The following is a 23496-nucleotide window of genomic DNA, read 5'->3' as shown; positions in this document are numbered from 1 at the left end:
TGGAGAACTTCCACGTTAGTTTTGGCAGAAATTGTGTGTGGTTTTCATTCGTAGGAAAATATAGCTTTGAAGGGGAACGATGTTTCCTCGCCATTTTTTTTTGGGAGTTATATTATACCAATATACCATTTTTAACGGGTCTTTGCCACTTCTGGATGCCATGCGCTTGATTGTGCGATGATGACGTTCAACAATTCCATTTCCAGATGGCCTGTAAGCGCAACAAAACAGGATAAACACTCCCCATTCTGCGCATAATTCACCAACGAGTTTTGAGCGAAAAGTCTTGCTGTTGTCAAGTAGAACTTGCCGCAAAGGTCCTCATCTCGGAATATTTCTTCTAAATGGAAGCACACTGTTGTTTCTTTCTCGTTCTGTAGCCTTCTCCAAATTACAAACTTGCTCCTTTTTCCACAGTCAATAATAGACAAATAAATCTCTGATTTGTAGTGGATTATGTCAATAGCCAAACGATGCCAGCTCTTTCCAACTTCAAGATTTCCTTCTTCCCATCTAATTGGCGCAGGATCCACCGATAAACATCTTTCGCAACTTTTCACGACTGATTCAACGTCTTTTCTGCAAACTTTCTCCTTCGGATATGTCTGCTTTATCAAATAAAGTGTTCGATTGACTCCAAAGTGATGAAGCCTATGAAACGACTTCACATCAGGCGGTACAATGTTTGCTGTCATTGCAGAATGGTTTGAATGCAGCCAGTTCTGTGGTACCATCGTAGGAGCATCGGCTTTGTTTTCTGCTGACTTTACCAGGAAAAGTTTTAATTTTATATTGCACTCCTTCACAAGGTCTTCAATTAACGACAACCGGCGACGGACAAGTGGTTTTCCAAGACCGTGTACTCGAGCGGGTTTGTCACCGATAATTAAGGAGCTCAACCAACCGACAACAGTAGCCGAATCACACTTTATGTTAATTCACTCGAATTCCCATTTTGTTGCTAGATTAATTCCTTTTATCACGGCTTCTAACTCTGCAAGATTAATGTGAGCCGTATCATCTTGTTTCCTCAGCCACGAACAGTCTTCTACTATTTCCCCAGCCACTTCCAAAACTATGCCAACAGCTAAACTGCTTGCATCGCACCACACTGCTGCTTCAGAAATGTTTTTGACGTTCCATGACCCATGAACGGGATCTTCCTTTGTAAGTTTTTCATTCAAACTGCTTACTAATTTAACAACACGTTCGTTCACCAAAGAGTCTCATCCACAACTACTCGAAACTCTTTTTAGATAGCTGTACGAAGGGCGCAGCCAGTTTGCTATTGGAAAATGTCCGTTCAGCTGTCCGCACCAAGAAAAGATTTGCCGACGTGTCATTTTTCCTTCCGGAACTTTGGGTATGTTGTCACGTTTCCAACGGACTTGGTTGCATTGTTTGTACACTCGCAATCCACACGACCACCGACAAGTTTTTCTGGCAACTTAGAATCCAAGCCATATTTTTTCAAGAGTTCTTGAACTCTGCAACTTGACACTATGTTATTATTGACAATGATATCATCAATAAATGAATCCGTCCCCGACTCAACAAATTTATCTAAGGATAATACCTTTTTTAAGATTTTAGTCATTATTCTGGGCGCCACATTTAAACCAAAACCCAATCTTGTTAGACAGTAACGCTGCCCTTCATATTCCACAACTTGATATTTCCATAATGCTTCGTCGACACGAATTTGCAGGTACGCATTCTTTAAGTCGATTATCTAAAGATTTTCTCCCAACTTTCTCAAGTTACGAAGTTTGGTATTGCAAACATCGCCATCTGCAGTATGACTGGATACAAATTGGTTCTACTCCCGGTAGTCCATCACCGGACGTATTTTTAACTTGTTTCGTTGAGTTACTGCCATCAATGGAATGATGCCATTACATCTCCCTTCAAATGGTTTCAGCCATCCCTGTGCAATCCATTCACTTATTTCCATTGCGTACTCACTTTTAACGTCCTCAGAGATATGATAGTTTGGAATTTTGTTAGTTAAAGTTGGTGGTTCCATCAGCCACTTCCAAGACACGCTCTAACTGCCATTTTTGAATTCTGCTACGAAGTCTTTATCAATCAGCTTTAGAATAGTAGACGAGGATACTTCACTCGTTTTTTCTTGAGAAACGGCAGTAGCACCGATAGTTAGTTGTTCCACATTGAAGTTTATGGTTTCGCCGTCTCTCCCGACTTGGACACCTCCAAGCAGTCGTATTGCGTCCGTACCAAGTAGCATTTGATATTCGGGAACAATGTCTGCCACCAGGCATTCCAAATCGATGGTGGTATCATTTATAGAAAGATTAACAGCAATCTGGTGTTTTATTTCAATTGAGTTTCCATTCATCATAACAACCTTTTCTCTTGCGAGTTTGACATTTGGAGCATCCAGTATCCAACAATGCTTTTATTTTTCTTCCATTAACATATACGCAGAGAGCTGGCGGTTTTAAATTTTGTGGGAAGCCGCTTGCACAAAAACGGGTGGCTTCCCTTCCATGTTTTTTGAGTTCGTACACTTTTTGTTCCTTCTGTCGCAACACAACAATAGTTTATATATAATACAGTTATTTACACTAATTACATTTCTAACCCCCACTAAAATTAATTAGTTTTTCTAACCCCCACTAAAATAAATTAACCCCCTTTAATACGCGTTTTAAATAATTTAACTTATAAATATATCCCCAAAACTGTGTAATCATTTTAAAATTTTTTAAAAATATGTTTAGTATTATATTTATTTAAATGCATAACATATATTTAACATAACATAATGCATAACATATATTAACATATATTTAGTGAGCGTTGAATAAAATTACCTTATAACTGTTTATTTTTGACAAGAGTTTATATTATATATAAAATGGAGATCAAAACAATAGTAATAGTATTGCACGAACTGAAGTTCGTCCAAGTTTTGATCTACTATTACTATTACTATTGTTTTGATACTAATACTTTAGAACCATTCTCTTTTGCTAATAATAATGTCTAAGGTTATAGAGTTTATATCTATACTATACTCTCTCTCTCTCTCTCTCTCTCTCTCTCTCTCTCTCTCTCTCTCTCTCTCTCTCTCTCTCTCTCTCTCTCTCTCTCTCTCTCTCAATATATATATATATATATATATATATATATATTATATATATATATATATATATATATATATATATATATATATATATATATATATATATATATATATATATATATATATTGCTACTATTAATATATGATATAATAATAGTAGAAATATAATTTATATCCATATCAATAACTAATCAACAGATTTAAAAACAACACATTTGGAAAACATCAAGAAAACAACAACACATTTGGAAAACATCAGCACTTTTTTTGTAATTCGTTTAAGTTGTTTCAAGGGAGTTAAAATATTATGGGGAGTTAATTTGTTTCGCCGACAGGGGTTAGTTTATTTCAAGGGGAATTAATCTATTTCGAAATCGATTAACTCCCCGGGTAATTTTGTACGCAACGGGATTTAATTTACTATGGGGGTTAGTTTATTTCATGACACCGGTAGTGAGATTTTAAAATAATGAGCCAAAAATTGAATAATATACGGGCGTTACATATCACCTGAAAATTTGATAAAATTTTCAAATCGCCTAAAAAATTTTTTTCTAAAAAAGCGACAAAAAGTACAAACTATTCATATTGTGTTTTTCCGTATTTAAACATTATTATTATTACTATTATGTATTTCGCCGATAAGAAAAGTTTACAAGTTTGTGTTATACAAATATATAAATACATGGCTGTGGCAAGAAGAAGACAAGTTCTGTCTTATCACCAAGCCCCTTTAAATAAAAATGTCAATAATAAAAATACAAAACAAAATAACTTGTTAAATAAACGTTAAACAAAACGTTAAACAAAACGTTAAACATGTTTGAAGTATTGATAATTATAATAATAGTTTTGATTATGTTTGTATAATACTATATCTTCTGTTTCCAAAAAAGCTTTTTGGACATGTTTCAACACTACATCTTCCCAATAATAACCGAGGCCACCCGGATTACATTAACTTCAGTTATTGTAATAGATAATATTGTTTAGACGATTTGGTCATTATAGTTGACAATGCTCGTTGTCACGCATATTCGGAAAGGGTGTTTAAAAACTAATTATCACAGTTGTTACGTTTGAAGTAACAACTGTGTCCAACATTAATCCCATTGAAATACTCCAACATTAATCCCATTGTAATAAATGAATTCGAGTAAATACAGGTAAAATACGAATTGCATTTCACCTGTACTGGGTGCTGGGATTGTAGAACAACGAATACATCATTCAAAAAGTATAATTATTTTATTGCTAATTTATTAGTTATCATTTAAATCAATTTCACTGTTTCCGTTTGTTTTTTTCTTTTATTACTTTAAACTGGCAATAGCAAATATAATTCTTTTTTTTAAAAAAAAATTGACCAGCGCAGTGGCCAAGATCAAAATTAAATGGATAAAAAATTATAACTCCTTTATTTTTTTTTTTTATTATTTTTTTTTTTTATTTTGCCGTTTAACAAATTTGACAGTTTCCATAAATTTACAATTAAGTTAATGGCCGGAGCAAGAAGAAGGCATAATTTGCCTTATCGCCAAGCACCGTGTTACAATTTATAATTTTTACAAAGTTGCTTCAAGAATATATAACATAAAAGAAAAATTAAATGAATGTTTACAAAAGATATATAATAAATAAAGTAAAATATCGTTTAATACATAATATCATAAATAGATTGAGTAAAAGTAAGAGTTAATATATAAAACTTTATATATATTTTAAGTAAAATCTTTAAAAGATAAAGTAAAATATCATAACTAGATTAGGTAAAAGTAAAAGTGAATATATAATAACTTTATATATATAAATACGCACAAAAAATAAAATAAAAAGCGAGAAAATGTGATTTTTGATAATGATTATTGTCAAAAAATTTTAACTTTTTTTTTTTTTTTTTTCTTTAGAATAATTACGAAAATACGAATAATTAACTTGTTTTTCAGTTTTTAAATTATATATCTGATCTATTTTTAAAAGAAAGACTTATAATAATATAAATCAAAATCTGCGTTTAAAAAAAACTGTTTTGAATCAGTTTTAAACTGATGAAGAGATTTTTTTTTTCCGGAAACAATGTTTGGAAATCTTTTTCACAAAAGTGGTCCGCGATTCTGAATTGAATAAGAAACTTGTTTAGAATAAGATTTTGGTATAACAAAGTTGTTAGCGGAAAATCTTGTAGCATATTTATGGTGTATTACTTTAAAATAAGTTTCAAATATTTTGGGGGACAATCCATATTTTGTTTTATACATGAACAGTAGAACAAGATGGATATTAAGTTTGAAAATATTCAGGGCACCAATTACACGTAAAAGAGGTTCACAAGGAACCGCTCTACCAGATCCAAATATGATTCTGACAGCATGTTTTTGCTTGCTATAAAGTTTTTTTAGCTTAGTGTAATTAGTACTTGCCCACATGATGTTGCCGTAACTATGTATAAAGGAAAAATATAAACTTTTTAAGGACTTAAAATTTAAAAGTGGCTTAACTCTATAGATCATACCAATGCTTTTTGAAATTTTTTCTTCTATAGAATTTATATGCACTTTCCAAGATAGCTTTTCATCAAAGTTCACACCTAAAAAATTTACAGATATTTGCCTTTTGATGTTAGTTTTATTCATCAAAAGATTGGGAAGAATAAATGGTATTTCCTTTGTTTTGCTTGGTTTGTGGAAAAGAGAAAATTTAGTTTTTTGAACATTCAAAGACAATTTGTTGCATATAAACCATTCATTTACTTTTTTTAATTCTTCATTTACTACTGTAAAAAGTGTTTTTTATTCTCACAATATTTTTGTGAGAATAAAAAAGATTTGAGTCATCTGCGAATAAAATAAAATTTAATAGGTTTGATGTTGAAGACAAATCATTTATGTATAGTAAAAAAAGTAAGGGTCCAAGTATAGAACCCTGTGGGACTCCGCAATTTACAGTTTTTTTGGTCGTTTCTAAATTTTCAAATTGTACATATTGTTTTCTGTTTGAAAGGTAACTTTCAAACCAGAGTAAGTTTGTCTCCTTTATTCTGTAATATTCCAGTTTTTTTATTAGAATGGAATGATTCACCGTATCAAAAGCTTTCGACAGATCAAAGTTTTCGGATTTTCAAAGTTTTCGGATTAAAACTTTTATCAGTGACTCTAGTCATCATGAAGAACTTTTTTTAAAAAAAAAAAAAATAATTTTTGTTTACAAATGCACGCACCCTAATAGAAAAGGGTGTATAGACAGTTTTTCCCAGATTCAAAGCATCAATTAAATAAATGTTTGTTCTGTGTTAGACTTCTTTTTATAAACAAAGAAATATTTATTTAATAGATATTAATATCAGAAATCGAGTTAAAAATAAACGAAACTTAAAATTTAAAAAAAGTTTCAATAGAAGTTTAGTTCTATCGTTATGCTCAAGTTTTTTAATACATCTCGAACTCTTTCTTAGAGAGCTAATAGATGAATCTGAAATGCGCAATAATCTTTGCATAACATCGTCATTAGTGACTTCTCTTAAATATTTTCTTGTATTGCGGTCTCTATAATTTTTAACGTCTTTTTATTTTTGACATTCCTGAGCTTCCTCAGAAAAAAAAGATCTACTGGTTTATCTCTTACAACTTGAGAACTATGAATAAGAATTTTATGCGCAAGTTGAGGCATTGGGAACCATGGGTACAGAGAAACGTAGAGCTCTGCTGTTTCTTGGGTATATTTTTTAAGTTCATCAGTGTTAATTTGATGTTTGCACGATAGACACAAAGAATTAAATAGAAACGTTTCATGAGATTTTTATCTTAGCCAAGTATTTCAGCAGACATTTTATTGTTTCAGAATATATTTCGTGTTTTCGTGTTTCCATCATTTGTTGTACCTGAACCGCTGCTTTTTGGTACACTTAAACCTAATTGATCTTTCATCTAACCTAAGTGATCTTCTATCTTTTGTGAAACAATATTCTTTTTTTATATAACAATTTCTTTGTCATCCTCTCCGCTGACTTGCCATTTTCCTATTTCAATTCTATAACTTATATGAAGGCTGCTTTCAAAGCTTCTAATCCATGCATATAATGTACTCAAAACATCGTGAGTCCATTATTTTAGTTTTTATGAAATATTATACCTAAGTTGTGAATAGAAGTATGCCAACTACAAAGCTATAAAAGCGAAGCCCGAGGTTTGGCCCTTTTCTAGTTTATCTGTTCCAAAATATGCATTGCTTGTTTGTTGTTCTTTTTCTTACCAGATTTTGTAATGCAACTTGAATCTATCTTTGCGTTTATGAGTATGAGAGTATGTAAATTATTATTTTATGAACATCAATAAACACGAGTTTCTTTCGATACTAAATTTATTTTTTAAAAGAAAGTTGAAGCTAAAAAGTTTTAAAAAAAGTTGAATTAAAACGTTTGATAAGAAAGTCTGTGAGGTACTTGAAATACAGTACCACCAATGTGCCCCTCAACAAAACGGTATTAATTTAGATGAGGGATAATATGTTTCAACAAAACTTTTTAGCATCAACTTTTTTTTTTAAAATAAATTTAGTATCGAGAGAAACTCGTGTTTATTGATGCTCATAAAATAATACTTTACATACTCTCATACATGATGTCTACATTCAAATATATATATATATATATATATATATATATATATATATATATATATATATATATATATATATATATATATATATATATATATATATATATATATGTATATATATATATATATATATATATATACATACATACATACATACATATATATATATATATATATATATATATATATATATATATATATATAAATATATATATATATATATATATATATATATATATATATATATATATATATATATATATATATATATATATATATATATATATATATGTATATATATATATATATATTCTCGACTATAAAATGAATGGTCTAGTTAAGTAAATGAAAATTATCGTATATCTAACTATATTCTTTTTTTCTTAATTGTGGTTATAACCCTCTCTCAACTCTATAACTCCGAAACACGAACCTTGACGAACAAGACCGCTGCGCGGAGAAACAAGTTGAGCGCGGTACTACCATGGACGTGGTGGGGATCGAACTCGGAACCTCTCGCTTATGAAGCGAGCGCTCTACTACTACACCACTACCGCATTCTAGGAAATAAATTTATAAATAAAATTAGATAATAAATAAATCAACAATGAAGCAAGCAACTAAAAATCAATAGACAATTTTGATATAGATTGAAATAAGCGTTCAAAGTAGGGAGTTTAGGCAACTTTTTTAGCGAATGTAAATATTTTTTATTTTAAATGCATTGAATTCCTTAATATATTTAATTTCCAGAAAAGTTCCAACCACTTTTGTAGCTTATTTAGTTCCAAAGATAGTCACCGAAAAATAAACTTTTTTTATAAATTGTTTTTCTTGCGTAAATTTTCGCGTTAACAAACTTTTATTAAAATTTTATTAGAAATTAAATCGTAAATCCAAATTATTAACAACTTATAAATATAAGTTTTTTCGACAGTAGAATATGTTTTAAACTCTTTTAACAAAGTTTAAATTTTTAAATGTTTTAATTTATAATACGTTAAGCGTAACAAAACTTTGAGGAGAAATATTAATTTAAATTAACTTTTATTTAAACTTTTTTTCATAAAATATCGAGTGAAAAGCGCGGAGCCAAATCAAAGAGGTTGAAAACGTCGAAAAGAGGCTAAAAACGTCGAAATACGAACAAAATGAGGATAAACCTAAAATTTATCTTTACATAAATAAAAAAAATATTAGTCAACGATTTGTTAATAATTTCAGTATAATTATAGATTCAAAAAGAAATTTCACCTCTTTAGATTTTTCTAAAATCAAACAACCTGTTCTGATAAAGGAATCAAAGTATTCCAATATAGAGAACCAGTTGCAAAAAAAAAAAAATTATTTCCAATAATAGTGAAATCAATTAAGGTGGTTTATCTCTAAATAAATAAACTTCAATAAACTGAGTTAAAGTTGTATTCTCCTTGTGTAGTAAAAGAGAAAAGAAAAAACGTTTTTTTTAAAAAAATAATAAAAAAAATAAGTTATTTGCATAATTAGCTCTTTTTTAGTAAAAAAAAGGGGTAGTCTTCTGTCAAAAATAACTTTTGAACAAATAACATTTAAAAGCTCAAAATTGTTTCATGAAATGTTGAAATTGAGTTGCACGTTCTGGCAATTACAAAAATTTTATATCATAAATATTTTACCCATAATGCTTCAAGACATTTTTGATTTTCAATTATTTAGAAAGGAGGGGGTTATTTTTCAAAATAACTCATAAAATAATTTTTTTTTTTTGATTTTCAAAATTGTCAGAACGTCAACAACCATCTTAAGAAAAACTGTGCCAAATTTTAAAACAATTGGTAGAGTACATAATTTACAATCTTCGACAGAAAATTAAAAAAGATAATTTGTAAAAAAAGTAAATAAAGAAAAATAACTAAAAATATAATATGAAAAGTATATAAAAATGATACAAAACTGTCCTTTCCCATAAATTTCACCCTCTTTTTCATTATTCTTATCATCAAAACCTCTTCTATTGGCTCTTAACTTTTTTCGTTGCCCTTTTCCGGAATCGGTTGACTTTTTGTTTACTTGATAAATACGCAATTTGTCTTTTTCAGTTAAACTTTGTAATTGAACTTTATTTGTATGAATATTCAAATTTTTAAAAACTTCTAAAATACCATTTGATCCATCGTTAAATAATAAAACTGCTGATGCTACAGCAATCTCAATTATACTTCTACCAACATAAACAGTTTTTGGAGCACGCGTCCATATAATATTGTTCAATGCCTTATTAACATTTTGAGTTTCCCCATCTAAACATCTTTTTAAAAGTTTGTCTGAACCAAGATCTTTTCAAGAAAAAATTGGTTTGATTATATCACTTATAGCCTTTGGTAGAGATATACTGTCCTTGTATTTAGAAATATTGTTTAACTTATCCAACTGGTACTTACACCAGGATTCAATAGTTCGAGGACAAAATTTATGACAGTCTTTATGATCACTGCTTGCTGAACAATGATGTATGAGTGATGCAATACTTTTTTCATGCCATGTATATCACCTTTATTTTGACGTATGGCCATGTCATAATTAATTCTGTTTGCCCATTTTACTAACTTCAAAGCTCTTAATCGTGATCATGCCCAACACATTCACTTTTTACAATTTTATATCCCAAATATGGGTCTGCATCAAATATATTTTTAAATGATTTACTATCACCATCACCTCTGTATTTTGTATATTGTAAACTGTTTATTTGGACAGAACGTTTAAACATTAAAAGGACACCAGTTGACTCCATTGCTCCAGCAATTCCTTTATGGTTAATGCTACAGTTAAGTGAAGCATGCCATATATTATAGGCAGACGATTCTTTTTGTAACACCCAGTATTTGCAAACTTTACAGTTTTTGGACAGTGTTTGGGTATCGACACATTTACCGTTAGAAACAACAGTCACCACGCCATTCAGCAATGAATATCCGCGTTTTTGCCATGTACCGTCCACACTTATATTTACATTCCTTATCATATCATCTTTCACAAACATAGGTGAATCAAGTTGAATATTGTTCTCCATGATTCTTGTGATGCTACTAACATTGAACTCTGGGCAGCTTTTACATATGCAACTTGCAAATTAGCTGTAATAGTATTGATAGTTAAATTCATAGGTGTTGGCATGTTCATAATGCTACAAAATATTTTTATACTGATAACCCTTTGCCAATTTATCAAAATGCCACTGCTACTCTAATATTAACATCAAAAGGTTTTTTCCCCTTTTGTAAATGATGGCATCATCCTCATTTTAATCTTCTATTGTTTTAAAGGTAAAATACTCTTTTGAACAATCACATCTCGAGCAGTAAATAAAAAACATATGAGCTAATCCTTTCTTTGCCGAAATATCAAGCTTTACTTGTAATTTTTTGCATTGACAACAAGGCGCAAGTCCCAATAAAATTGATAATATCTCTAAGCATATCACTATTCATAAAAACATAGCATTCAGAGTCAATTTTTATTGTATTATTGCAAGTTATAGAGTTCATTTTTAATTTTTTTGCAGAAGCTGATTTGTTTTGAGAAGTGGATGTTGTTACTTTATCTATATTTGTATATTTGCTTTCATTATAAGTTTGTACTGTAATTAAGGTAACTGGACGTCTCTTTGCTCTCGACTTTTTTCTTCTATTAGATGATCCCATATTAAAGTCGTAATATAAATATATGCTTAGAAAAATCCACCAAAAAAAACACACCTATCTTGATCATTAAAACGCTTTCCGCTAAACTTGTTGTTTAAGGTTATGGATTTTAAAACAAAAACAAAGTGGAGAGCAGTTTGTATAAATATTCACTGTGTTCTTACTAAGGAGATATTCACTTATTAGGGTTAACCCTATTAACCCTATTATCTAAGGAGTCTTACATGATAACCGGTTATCTAAGAGTCTTACATGGTTGCTATGAGCATTGCTAGGGGCTGAAATTTCACTACCTTAAAATCAAGTGTCATTTTAGGTATTTATAACTTTTTTTTACAAAAACAAATCTCTTTTTTAAATTCTTTGACATTTAAACTATTTAAAAAGTAAGTCGAAAATTTGAAAAATATTTAGAGATGTACCACCTTAGATCATATTACGGTTAAAATTATAGTAGGGCCGTCTGTTTGAATTAATCAAATCATAAATGTTTTCATAGTTTAAGCCATCTTTGGTTAATAAATATTTGTTCCTTAAGTATTCCAACTGAGGCATCTCCTCTATATTTTTTTGTTATTTTTTAATCAAGTATAATGTTCTAAAAAATAATTCAAACATTTTGCTGACTCGAAAACTGTCGTTTTAAAAATATGTCGGGTTAACGTAGATTTACATCCAAACGTTGCTTCAGGGTCGGATTCAGAAAAATAGATCCAAAGTTTGTTGGTTTTGTTTCACTTTCGGTTTCATTTTACATCTTTAAATACAGCTCAAAATTATCTACAACTGTAGAAATTAAAAAGTTTAATATCTTTTTTTTTTTTTAAATAAAACTAATTAAAATTCTTAACTATTACATTTAAACTTATTTCATTCCATTATTTCTGTCTTATTTTACTTAATTTTTATTTAGTTTTATTTTATTTAATAACATTTTTATTGTGTGTGTTGTTTGTGTGTAAATTCTATATAGAAAAACGATCCACCATTTTTAGAAATACACGTGTGCTCAAAATCAACCTTGTGTTTATCATACTTCTCAATCTTTTGTTTGAAATTTTTTGTTATTTTTTAATCAAATCTAATTTTTTTTAATAATAATTTTAATGTTTTGCTGATTCGAAGACTGCTGTTTTTGAAGAATGTCGGGTTAAAGTAGGTTTACATCCAAAGTTTGTTGCTTCAGAGTCGGATTCAGAAAAATAGATCAAACTCTGTTTATAAATCAAAAATCAATAAGACTGCACACATACTTTATTTTCTTTTAAAGTAGTATTATACTTATCAGTAATAGCTTTTTTTAAAACTTTTATAAAACTTTGGTCGAGAGGTTGGATTGAGATCTTGAAATAAAAAATGTTATCTTTTTTAATTGTAAAACACATATTGAATTCAAGAAGAAGAAAGTATGGTTAAAGATAGAAATATTTTCTTCAAGCCCGAGATGAATATAAAAAACAAAAGATTATTTTGTTCTTAATAAAATAAAAACTGAAATAATTTCATTGAACAAGATTAGTTAACACTTTTAAATATTTAAACAAAGGTTCAATATATGAAGCATTCTTTGTTTTCATTTTTTTATTTCTATATCTTCTTTTTCTTTTTTTACCAACAAATATTATTTTCATTGAAAAGGAATATTGGTCTATTGAATTAAGTCTGAATATTTTAGACAAAGATAACATAAAAATTTTTTCTTTATAATTTTTTGATGTAAATATTTTTTTTGTGATAAGTATTATGTTATTTTACCAGCAGAAAAGTTCAATTTAAGTTGTAAGTCTTCGTTTGATTTTTTTGATTATGGAGTTTATTATCAATTATTAATTGATTTATTAATTATCGATTTTGAATTATTTTTGCGCCTAAAAGCAAATCCGTTTCTTTCGTTTCGTTTCTTTCTTTTCAATCGATTCATTTGCAATTTTGTTTCAGGCTTAATTCGCCAACACGCAACTCTTAAAGTTAGGCCTATTCTTCTGTTAACTCTCAAAGATTTATCAATGTTAACTCAGCTGAAATCATTAATTAAAGATGATGGTGCTAATCCAACACATATCTGGCATGCCTGGATCCGAAGAGCCGTTTGATACTCTTAATCCAACGATATCAGATTCCATTATTTTAGGATTGGTCTTGTGTGTACCTTGTTGGGAACAATAATCCGTAGAGCTTTCTTTTTTAAACATTTGAGTTGTATAATTATTTTTGATTTACTGTTTCCCCAAATAATAATATGATATACTCAATAGAAGGAAATTCATAAATAAATAGAGAATAATATTTTTTTAACTTTTTAATTTTATTATTATAAACTTGCCACTTAAAAAAATTACAACTCTCGTATTTGTAAAATGCACAAACGCCAGGGGCAATAAGGAGACCAAATAGGTTCATCGCCAAACCCCCAATGATCCGTATATAATATAGCCATCAAATCTTGTTAAGTATTTAAAAAAAAATAAAAAAATTCGAAAAAATATAAAGAGAATAAATAACAAAATTTATTTTTATTAATAAATGAACACAAAACAAAAATTAAAAACAAGCAAACGATAAATATATTCAAAATTATAGAAAAAAGTTTTCAATTATTACATATATATTATTTTATATATATTATATATATATCAGTTTTCAATTAAGAAATAAGGAAATTTTCAATTAAGAAATTAAAAAAATTCAATTAAGAAATTTTTCGATTAAAAAATTCGAAATAAAAAATATAATGAAAAGAATCAAAAATTTTAGAACAAATTTTTAATTTTTTATAATTAAAAAAAAAAATTAAAATCTTTTAATGATCCAAATTTTTTAAATCTTCGCAATTATAATGAAAATATACTATACAATATATCAAAGACCTTTAATTAAATATTGCTCGAGAAGAAGTTCTTCATGTTTTGATTAACTAAAATTATTTTTTTTAGTTTTGATTTTAAAATATTTATGCTTGCAAGCGTTTTGATGTTGTTTTTAATTACTATACTTCTTAATTGAGGATTACTAGCTGTGATAGAATGCTTAGTGGCTTCAAAGTGAGTTTTAACTTGAATATAATTATTGTACGCATGTCTAGTAAGATACTTGTGCAGTACTTTTTTAAATTGTGTTTTAAAAGTATTTGGCAACGTACCGTTATTAATTTTGAACATAAAAATTAGGTATGATATATATTTATTTAGTAAACATTTAAAATTTTTAGATTACTAAATAGTGGTAGTGAATGAGAAAGACTGTCTGCGTTGGATATAATTCTTATGGCATGTTTTTGTTTTTAAATACTTTGTTTAGTTTTTTTTTTATTAGTGCTGCACCAAGCAATGTTAGCATAATTGAGATTATAATGAATAAAAGAGAACTAGATATATTTTAGGCAAATTTGATTTAGGTAAGGTTTTATCTTATAAAGTATGCCAATATTTTTAGAAATTTTATTTTCGATTATTTTTTTATGTGATTTACCCATGTGACATTTTCGTCAAGAAGAACACCTAGAAACTTCATCGAGTGTTCTCTTTTTATAAATTGATTCCCAACGTTAAAATTTGGGAGCTTTAGAAGAATTTTATATCTTTGATAAAGGCAATGAAAAAAAAGTATACTTAGTTTTGGTTAAGTTTAATGACAACTTATTTGTATTAAACCATTCAGTTACTTTGAACAGTTCTTTGTTGAATGTTTTAAATAGAGTCTTTATACTTATATGAGAATAAAATAAATTAGTATTGTCAGCAAACAAAATTGAGTCCAAAATATTTGAAGCTCTGTTTAAATCATTAATGTATATCAAAAACAAAAGCGGTCCTAAACTGGATCCTTGAGAAAATCCACAAGTAATTGTCTTATTTTCAGTTTTACCACCATCATAAGCAACATACTGCTTCCTATTATACAAGTAGTTTTTAAACCAATCTAAATTTGCATTCTTAATTCCGTAATTTACTAGTTTTTTAATAAAAAATGGTGGTCAACTGTGTGAAAGGCCTTGCTAAGGTTTATAAAAATATCTATATTCTTTTTTATCAAAGGCTCAAAAAACATCATGAACAAATTTAAGAATAGCATGTTTAGTTGAATTACCTTTTTTAAACCCAAGTTGTTTGTTATATAAAATATTATTTGCTTCTATAAAAGAGAATAGTCTTTTATACATTATTCGTTTCAGTGTTTTAGAGAAGCAAGAAAGAATGGAGATAGGTCTATAATTAGAGACATTAGAAGAATCACCCGATTTGAAAACCGGTATAACTCTTGCAGTTTTAAAATTCTCTGGAAATATTCCATGTTTTAAAGAAAGAATAAAAAAATGCAATAATGGTTTTATTAAATAGTGCATAGATTTTATTACAAGATTACTGATTATTTCATCAACTCCTATTTCTTTGTTTAGTTTCAACGTTTGAAAAGTAACTAATATCTCATTTTTATGAGGCATAAAATTTACTTTATTTTTTCTCATCCATGCATTTACAATACGAGCTTTTTCTATGTATTACTTTAAAGTTCCTTCATCACCAAAAATTACTTGCTTTCACCTCTCCAAAGATCTCCCAATTCTCTCCTTACTCAACCGAAATCTTGTGAGTCTATCTCTGGCCATCAAGATAAGTTTTCTAACAGCTGCATAGATATAAATTTTTTTGTTTTATGAAATGTTTCTAACTGTATTTGACGAATTACGTTTTTCACTGTATTGATTAAATGCGTCGGTGAGTTCACGAAAACCTAAATCGGATTGGCTCTTACTTAACATAATATAAAACTTGCTATTTTTTACTTGCTATTTCTCTATTACTGATCATGTATGTATAAGTGTAAATACATACCCAAACTGTGTGTACATGTATAAGTGTAAATACATACCCAAACTGTGTACAAAATCTAGCATTTATCAATTATCTATTATCTTACATTTTATTATATGTGAATCCAATATAAAATGAACTACCATTATATTTTGTGAAACTAGAAACATGTAAAAACAAAAATACAAAAAATATTACGAGTACAAGCGGTTTCTTGATGACAAGAGCATCTGGTCTTCTGCAAGTTTCCCGCGTTTTTTTAATAATAATGATACCCTGCAGTTATATTTTTTGTATTCTATAAAGTTGTGAGATTTTATTTTTTCTCTTACCATCATATACTTTATAAACATTGTAAATTTGTATCAGTTATATAGATAGAATCACGACATTGTAAAGATAAAAGAACAAAAAAAAAAAAAAAAAAAAAAAACGTTATTCATAGCTACGTGTGCAATATCTAAGGTATTGTAACTTTTTTTTTTGTTGGTTTCGCTATCACTAGAGGTAATTCTGCATTAGTATTTTCATCAACCCAGCAGGCACACAACGTTGCATAAACGTTGTATTAACGTTTAAACGTTAGTACAACGTTAATATAACGTTGTTTGTCTGCTGGGATTTGGTTCTATTTCATTACTGAAATCACTTCTTGATAGTTAATCTCATCAGACCTTTTTTTTTTTTTAATTAAAATTTTAATGGTGTCTTAATTCTTAAAACATTTTTCTCAATCTTTTCTTCGTAATCTTTTGAACTTTTTCCCGGTTTCAATATTATCAGGTCAATGTTATCAATTTTAAACTTACTAACAGTTCCAATTTCAACACTATGAAAATATATAAACTTAATGTCAATAAATGGTATTTTGTACTCTTTTATACATTTGCACTTATAATGAACTTCTTTATTACAATCATCAGAACAAATAAAATTATCGCATTTTACAGTTAGACATTTGCATACTAATGTATCAAAAAATTTATCAAGTTTTTCATTATAGTTTATTATATATTTTTCTCGGGCAAACTATTGTTGAAACCTTGTTCCGCAACGTCACTATATCACAAGTTATTTTGAAAATAATTAGTTTAGGTGATGTAAATTTTAAATTTGCACTTGAACACTGGTGTAGCAAAGCTGTTAGTATATCATTGGTCATTTCTTGATTACAAGATGACTTTAGTTGTATTCTTTTACAGGATAATTTCTTTTGTATTCTTTTACAAGATAGTTTCTTTTTTTATGTCACCGCAGCCCTCTTTTAATAAAGTTCCATATCTTACGTCTCTGTTGGTTAGTAATTCTGAAACTAGAAACTGTTCTCCTGCACCAAATGCAACACTAGTATGAGTACTATACTTATTCTGGTTTTGGGTGTCATTATTCCTCCAAGTTATAAAATATTTTAAAAAATTTATTGTTTAGGAATAAAAATAAGAAAACTTTCAAAAATATTATTAGAATGAAAGCAATCGAGAATAAGTTCTTAAATTTATACAGAATAACATAGAATTAACAATTTAGTTATTGCGCATTAAAAAATTAAGATAAAAAAACATGTTTAAGTAAACCTTTTTGAGAAATTAAAACTACTATTTTACAACACAAGTAATTTAAAATTTAATTTTGCTAATCAAATAATTTAAAATATTGTCTGATAACCTCGTTATTCCAACTAAAAGAAAAAAAAAATCGTTTACAATTTCATTAAAACGTCCTTTTAAAAGATCATATGCAAATACTAAGTAAGTCTGTTTTGCTTTAGTTACATGGCCGGGACAAAAAGAAGACAAAAATAGTCTTATCACTAAGCCTAAGTTTTGTTTAAAGAAAGAAGTATTCGTATTAAAAAATTTTTTACTGAAAGTTATATTGAAAACAAAAAACACTGTTTTGAATTAAGTAAATAAGTGGTATCCATTTTTAAAACACACTCTAACACATTTTCGTGAGTTCATGCATATAATCTTTTGTTCTGCAAATAGAATACGTTTCAAAATGGATAATTATGATGAAGATAAGCAAAACTCTTGCCATTTGTTGAGAAGTATTTTACGTTCTTCTCTCCTGATGTTACAAGGTCACAGACTTTGCTCATTGATTGCGTGGTTTGCCAACCCAAAATATTACCATAATAGTCCATAGATCATCACTTTCAAAAATGAAGTCTTTTATGAAAAGGACTCATGCTGGCTAACTTAATCGCTTTGAAGACACTATTAAAGCAGGCTCAGTAAAAATCAGAGTCTAACATTGTTTGTCTTAGTTTTATTCACATAATTTGAGATAAGAAGCTTCTTCACAGTTACCCAACTACAATTATTGCTTGTAGAACAAAAATATTGAGCGATTTTTTTAACAGCATGATCATTTTGGATGTGATTATGTGAACAAATAAAACCATTGTTTTTTTTTCTGACTAAATTATACATTTATATAATAGTAGATCTCATCAAATTATATTATATAATAGTCGATATCTCATTAAATAATCAATTAAAAAAATAGTATTATATAACCTTAATACAATCTTCCCATGGGTTGTTGAAGTGATCACCGATTGAAACAATAGGTAGTAAATGCTCTCCGGGCTCTAAAAGGATATCGTATTTTTGAAGTACAACCAAATTCGTTGCGTCAACTTCATTTTCATTTAACCATTCAGCAGTTTCCAAACTCTTCTGCGAGGCAATGACTGCCAAAAGTTCTGTCTGACGCTTGGCAGCGGTACGAACAGGTTGGACCCTTTTGATTAGAGGGAGTGTTTAGCAGAGGAATGGATAGAAGCGTGCTTTTTTTTAGCAAGCTTGAGAGGCAAAGTAGATATTGCACTTTTTACAGATTCTATCAGCTAGGCTAGACTGAATTGATAGACAAACGCATCATACGGCAAAACTGGAAGTCCTTTGGCACTACGAGGAAGAGTACTTTTAATGTTTGATGCGATGAGCATAAAGATGGGTGATGGAAACAATTCTACTGCTTTGAGCTTGTCTCTCGTTTGGTTGACAGGGACAGGTGGCGGAAGAAATCTTGCTCTAATTAGAGTAAATTAAGAGCTTCTAATAGTCTGACAACAAAAGCGATTTTCACATTTCACAATTTTAGTAAAATATTGACTTGTACGAAGATGATCGGCAATCCAACGTTGATATTGTAATAAAAGGCTCCTTGACTCTAGCTCTGAATTGTTTGGATTAATATACTTTGCAATGGTTGGTTAACCGCCAATTTGTAGATCAGATCAAATATTACCCAAAGCCTGTCCAGCAAAACCAAAGTTCTGTTTTGCTAAATTTTCATCTATTGTCCTGCCTGCCATTTAAAAAGATATGTTGGTTATTATAGGTTAAAAATTATATTAATATTTTTATAAATTAACTTTTGTCAATGTAATTATCTTGAGAATCAAGATTAGTTCCGTAATGTTTGACGCTAAACGTTAAACACAACGATAGACTTAACCATATTAGTTTGAGGATCTCTGGTAATAGAGTCGAATTCTTTGATATCCAAGAGCCGCTGAAAGTCTAATCCATGAGCGAGGGTGGTCGAGGATGCGTGTTTTCCTGATCGAACAGCAATATAGGTAGGTCCAAAAATAGAACAAACTTTGTCTACATATTTTATAGTTGAACTGCAAAAGAGTCCGTCAACATGTTTTAAATGAGATTCATTCTGAGGACTGATCAATCTAACAGGGACTGTTTTGACGTGCCTATTGCCTTCTAACGTTCCGTAACTTCTCGGAAGTAGACGAGTATAGAGGGCGCTCTTGCTGATTGCAAATCCAATTTTGTTCATCTTGGATGTCAATTTGTCGAAATTTTTAATGCTCTAAATAATAAAGAAATATATTTGGATATAGTTAACATTTTCACAGAAAACGGGATTTATTTCGTAAATCATATTCAAATCATATCTTGAAATTTGTTGTTAACATTTCAAGGATATTTACAATAGTGCAAATACTAATTAAGAGTAAAATTTTAACAAATACAATATTAACAAACATAGCTAAGTTATCATTACCCGAAGAACCTCTGACCGACGTTTTTCATCAGCGGACGAACCATGGAGAGCAATATCCATAATCGCCTACAAAAGAAGAGGTTGATCTACTTCTAATGACGGTCGACCAGGTTTCTTTCTGATTTTAAGTTTTTCTTTGACTTCTGGATGCCTCAAGCAGATTTCCTCAATTCTAGCTTTTTTCAGCGCTCTAGTTTTCTTCTGTTGAGCTTGATCATACTATTTTTTGGCCAGTTCTTTACATAGATGAGCTAGTTTCTTCTTTTTCTTTTTCAAATCATCCTCTTCAGCTGCAGCAATGAATCCACTTCTCTTTCTAGTCTTCAGTCCAGCAACTTCACAATTTAAAACTGCAATCTCAGAATTGAGTCGATCTTGAGCAGGGTTAGGGTTAGGGTTAAGGTTAGGGTTAGGGTTATGGTTAGGGTCATTTTTTTAGGTAATTTTTTTGATTTTTCGTGGTCAACAAACTCAAAGCTAATGAACTTTATTGATTATCAATAACAGAACACTCATTGGCGGGCTCAACAAACTGTGAGAAATTCTTGTCAAATTCAAGTGGAGTATACGTGGGGGCAGACTGTTTTGGAGTATTGGCTCAAAATGATAATTGCTTGCTCTTGAACTTCATTGCCTTTTTAATAAATAAATTGACTAAATACATTACTCTTGATTGAAGATCTTTAAGCACCAGTTTCTCTTCTTTGAATGAAGACTAACATCCAGAAAGAAGTCCTTATACAATGGACTTCTTTCTGGATATTAGCTTTTTTTATTATCGGGATGAACATTTCCATACGAGACCATCAATAAGTTAAGTAATGCGGTTTTATCCATATTTTAATACTGATTTATTAGTATTGTTTACATTACAATCAGAATAATGATTTTGCTTATCGTTAGCGCAAGCTTTTTAAAAGAGTTTCTTCAACCCGCTAGGGAGAATTTAGCGTTTCGAATTTTCAATGGACTTTATGTGTTTGCATTGCATCACGTTTTACAATCAACTAGAGAGCAACTAAAGTTTCGTTTTTGAAATAATGACAATTTAATTTCAAAAAATGACAAATTTATGAGTTTACTTTTATGAGTTTACTTTGAACCACATTTTATAATCCGCTACGGAGCGAATAACGATTTTGAATTTTATATACAAAGAGTTAATATTTCTAACATAATTTGATTCGCAGTCAAATGGTAATATATTAATATAACGATAGTAATTTTAATTTTACGTTAGTAATTGTTATTTGTTTAATGTCTTTGGAAACTTATTATATTAATTTATAAAATTATATTATAAATTAATTTATAAAATATAATATCAAGTTCCCCGCATTTAATATTAATTTCCCCACAAGCAAAATACCATTTAGTATATGTAAATACCGTTAAAATCTGCTCATTAAAGCTAAAAAAATAATTTAAATTGACATCATTTTGGCCTCAACACCCCCTCCCCATTGCCAATTAGTGTCAAACTTTCCAGCACTTCCTTCCCCCTATATTTACTGACATCATTTATGGATGATAATACCAATACCATTTAGTAGATGTAAATACCGTTAAAATCTGCTCATCAAAACTAAAAAAATAATTTAAATTTACATCATTTTAACCTCAACACCCCCTCCCCATCGCCAATTAGTGTCAAACTTTCCAGCACTCCCTTCCCCCCTATATTTACTGACATTTTGGCAAAGCACCCATATGAGTTGGTTTTGAATAAATAATAATATACTATCAATAAAACAAAGAATCATAAAAATGGCATTTGCGGTTTTGGCGGAAACTGGAAAAATCCTTTTGGATGTCAGATAGAATTTCCTTTTTCTTTTCTTTGTGAAAAATTCAATTGAGAATTTAGATAAATATAAATAAAACCAAATATTTTACTTACAAAAAAGTATAGATTTATAGATATAGATTTTTATGTTATGTATATGTGATTATCATGTGTGATTGAGTTTTGATTTTAGGGTTCATATATATATACAATTTTGTATTGTAGTTTACATAAATGTATATAATATATATATATATATATATATATATATATATATATATATATATATATATATATATATATATATATTATTATTATTATTATTATTATTGTTATTATTATTATTATTAATATTATTATTATTATTATTATTATTAATAATATTATTATTATTATTAGAAACACTTTACTGTTTCTAATAAAAAAGGATATTTGTTTGTTTCTAAATTTTTTTTATTATTTTTATTATTATTGATTTGATTATTATCACTATATAATAAAGTTTATTACTGAAACTTTTAAAGATTTGTAGATTTGTATAAATTTCGAGGTAATTTAAATTTTTTATTAGAATCCACATCAACAACAGAAACTGATGTTGCAGTTTCTTCATCAACTGCTGCTGCAGTTAAGTGGTTTGCAGTTTTGCACATTGTATTTGTGTTTTAGTTAGTATAATAACTAATTTGATCCATTCTTTTTATTTATTTATAGTAAGATTAGCAGCAACAACACTTGGTAAATAGTTATTTGATTATTATCACTATATAATAAAGTTTATTATTAAAACTTTTCAAAATTTGTAGATTTGTATAATATTAGAAGTAATTTAAAATTTTTATTAGAATCCACATCAACAACAGAAACTGCTGCTGCTGCAGTTAAAGGTAAGTAGCTTGCAGTTTTGCACATTATTGTATTTGTGTTATCTTTACACTTACATATAATGCTCTGTTATAAAATTGTTATTTTGATATCATTTATTTTCATTTCAGATTTGTCATACCAGGCATTTATCGAATATTGGAGGCGGCACAATGGATCCACATCCTACAGAGCACATGGGGTGTGGGTCCAAAATGGCAGACAGGACTACCCTACCCTTTATTCCATTGGGGTAGTGGTGGTCGCCGCAATAGAAGAAGGGGGAGGAAGGGGTGGGGTTGCATACATCTACAATTAGTATTTTGTAGGTTTTAATTCTACAAAATACTAATTGTAGATGTGTTTTTTTTCAATTTATGTATTATATTTTATTTTCCTTTTTTGTATTATATTTTGTATTATATTGTATTTTTTGTATTATATCTTTGTAAATTTTGTTTGTATCATATTTTTGTAAACTGTTTTTGTTTGTAAATAGAATTTCTTTTTTTATTTCGCGTTTTTTTTTTTTTTTTTTTTGCTATCCTCTTATCTGCACTAAATATTTTAGATTAACTTATTATTTAAATAAATAA

General features: G+C 28.8%; 1 long non-coding RNA gene across 1 annotated transcript; it reads left to right on the top strand.

Moving 5' to 3' along the window:
• The first annotated feature begins 21344 nt into the window (after nt 1-21344).
• On the top strand, nt 21345-23178 carry LOC136080055 (uncharacterized). The gene is made up of 4 exons (XR_010638417.1): nt 21345-21447; nt 22608-22774; nt 22882-22923; nt 23032-23178. It is a non-coding gene; the product is annotated as an uncharacterized LOC136080055 (long non-coding RNA).
• Nucleotides 23179-23496: the final 318 nt, after the last annotated feature.

Source organism: Hydra vulgaris, chromosome 05, assembly GCF_038396675.1.
Source record: "Hydra vulgaris chromosome 05, alternate assembly HydraT2T_AEP".
NCBI lineage: Eukaryota > Metazoa > Cnidaria > Hydrozoa > Anthoathecata > Hydridae > Hydra > Hydra vulgaris.
This window is presented reverse-complemented; position numbering and strand designations above follow the sequence as displayed.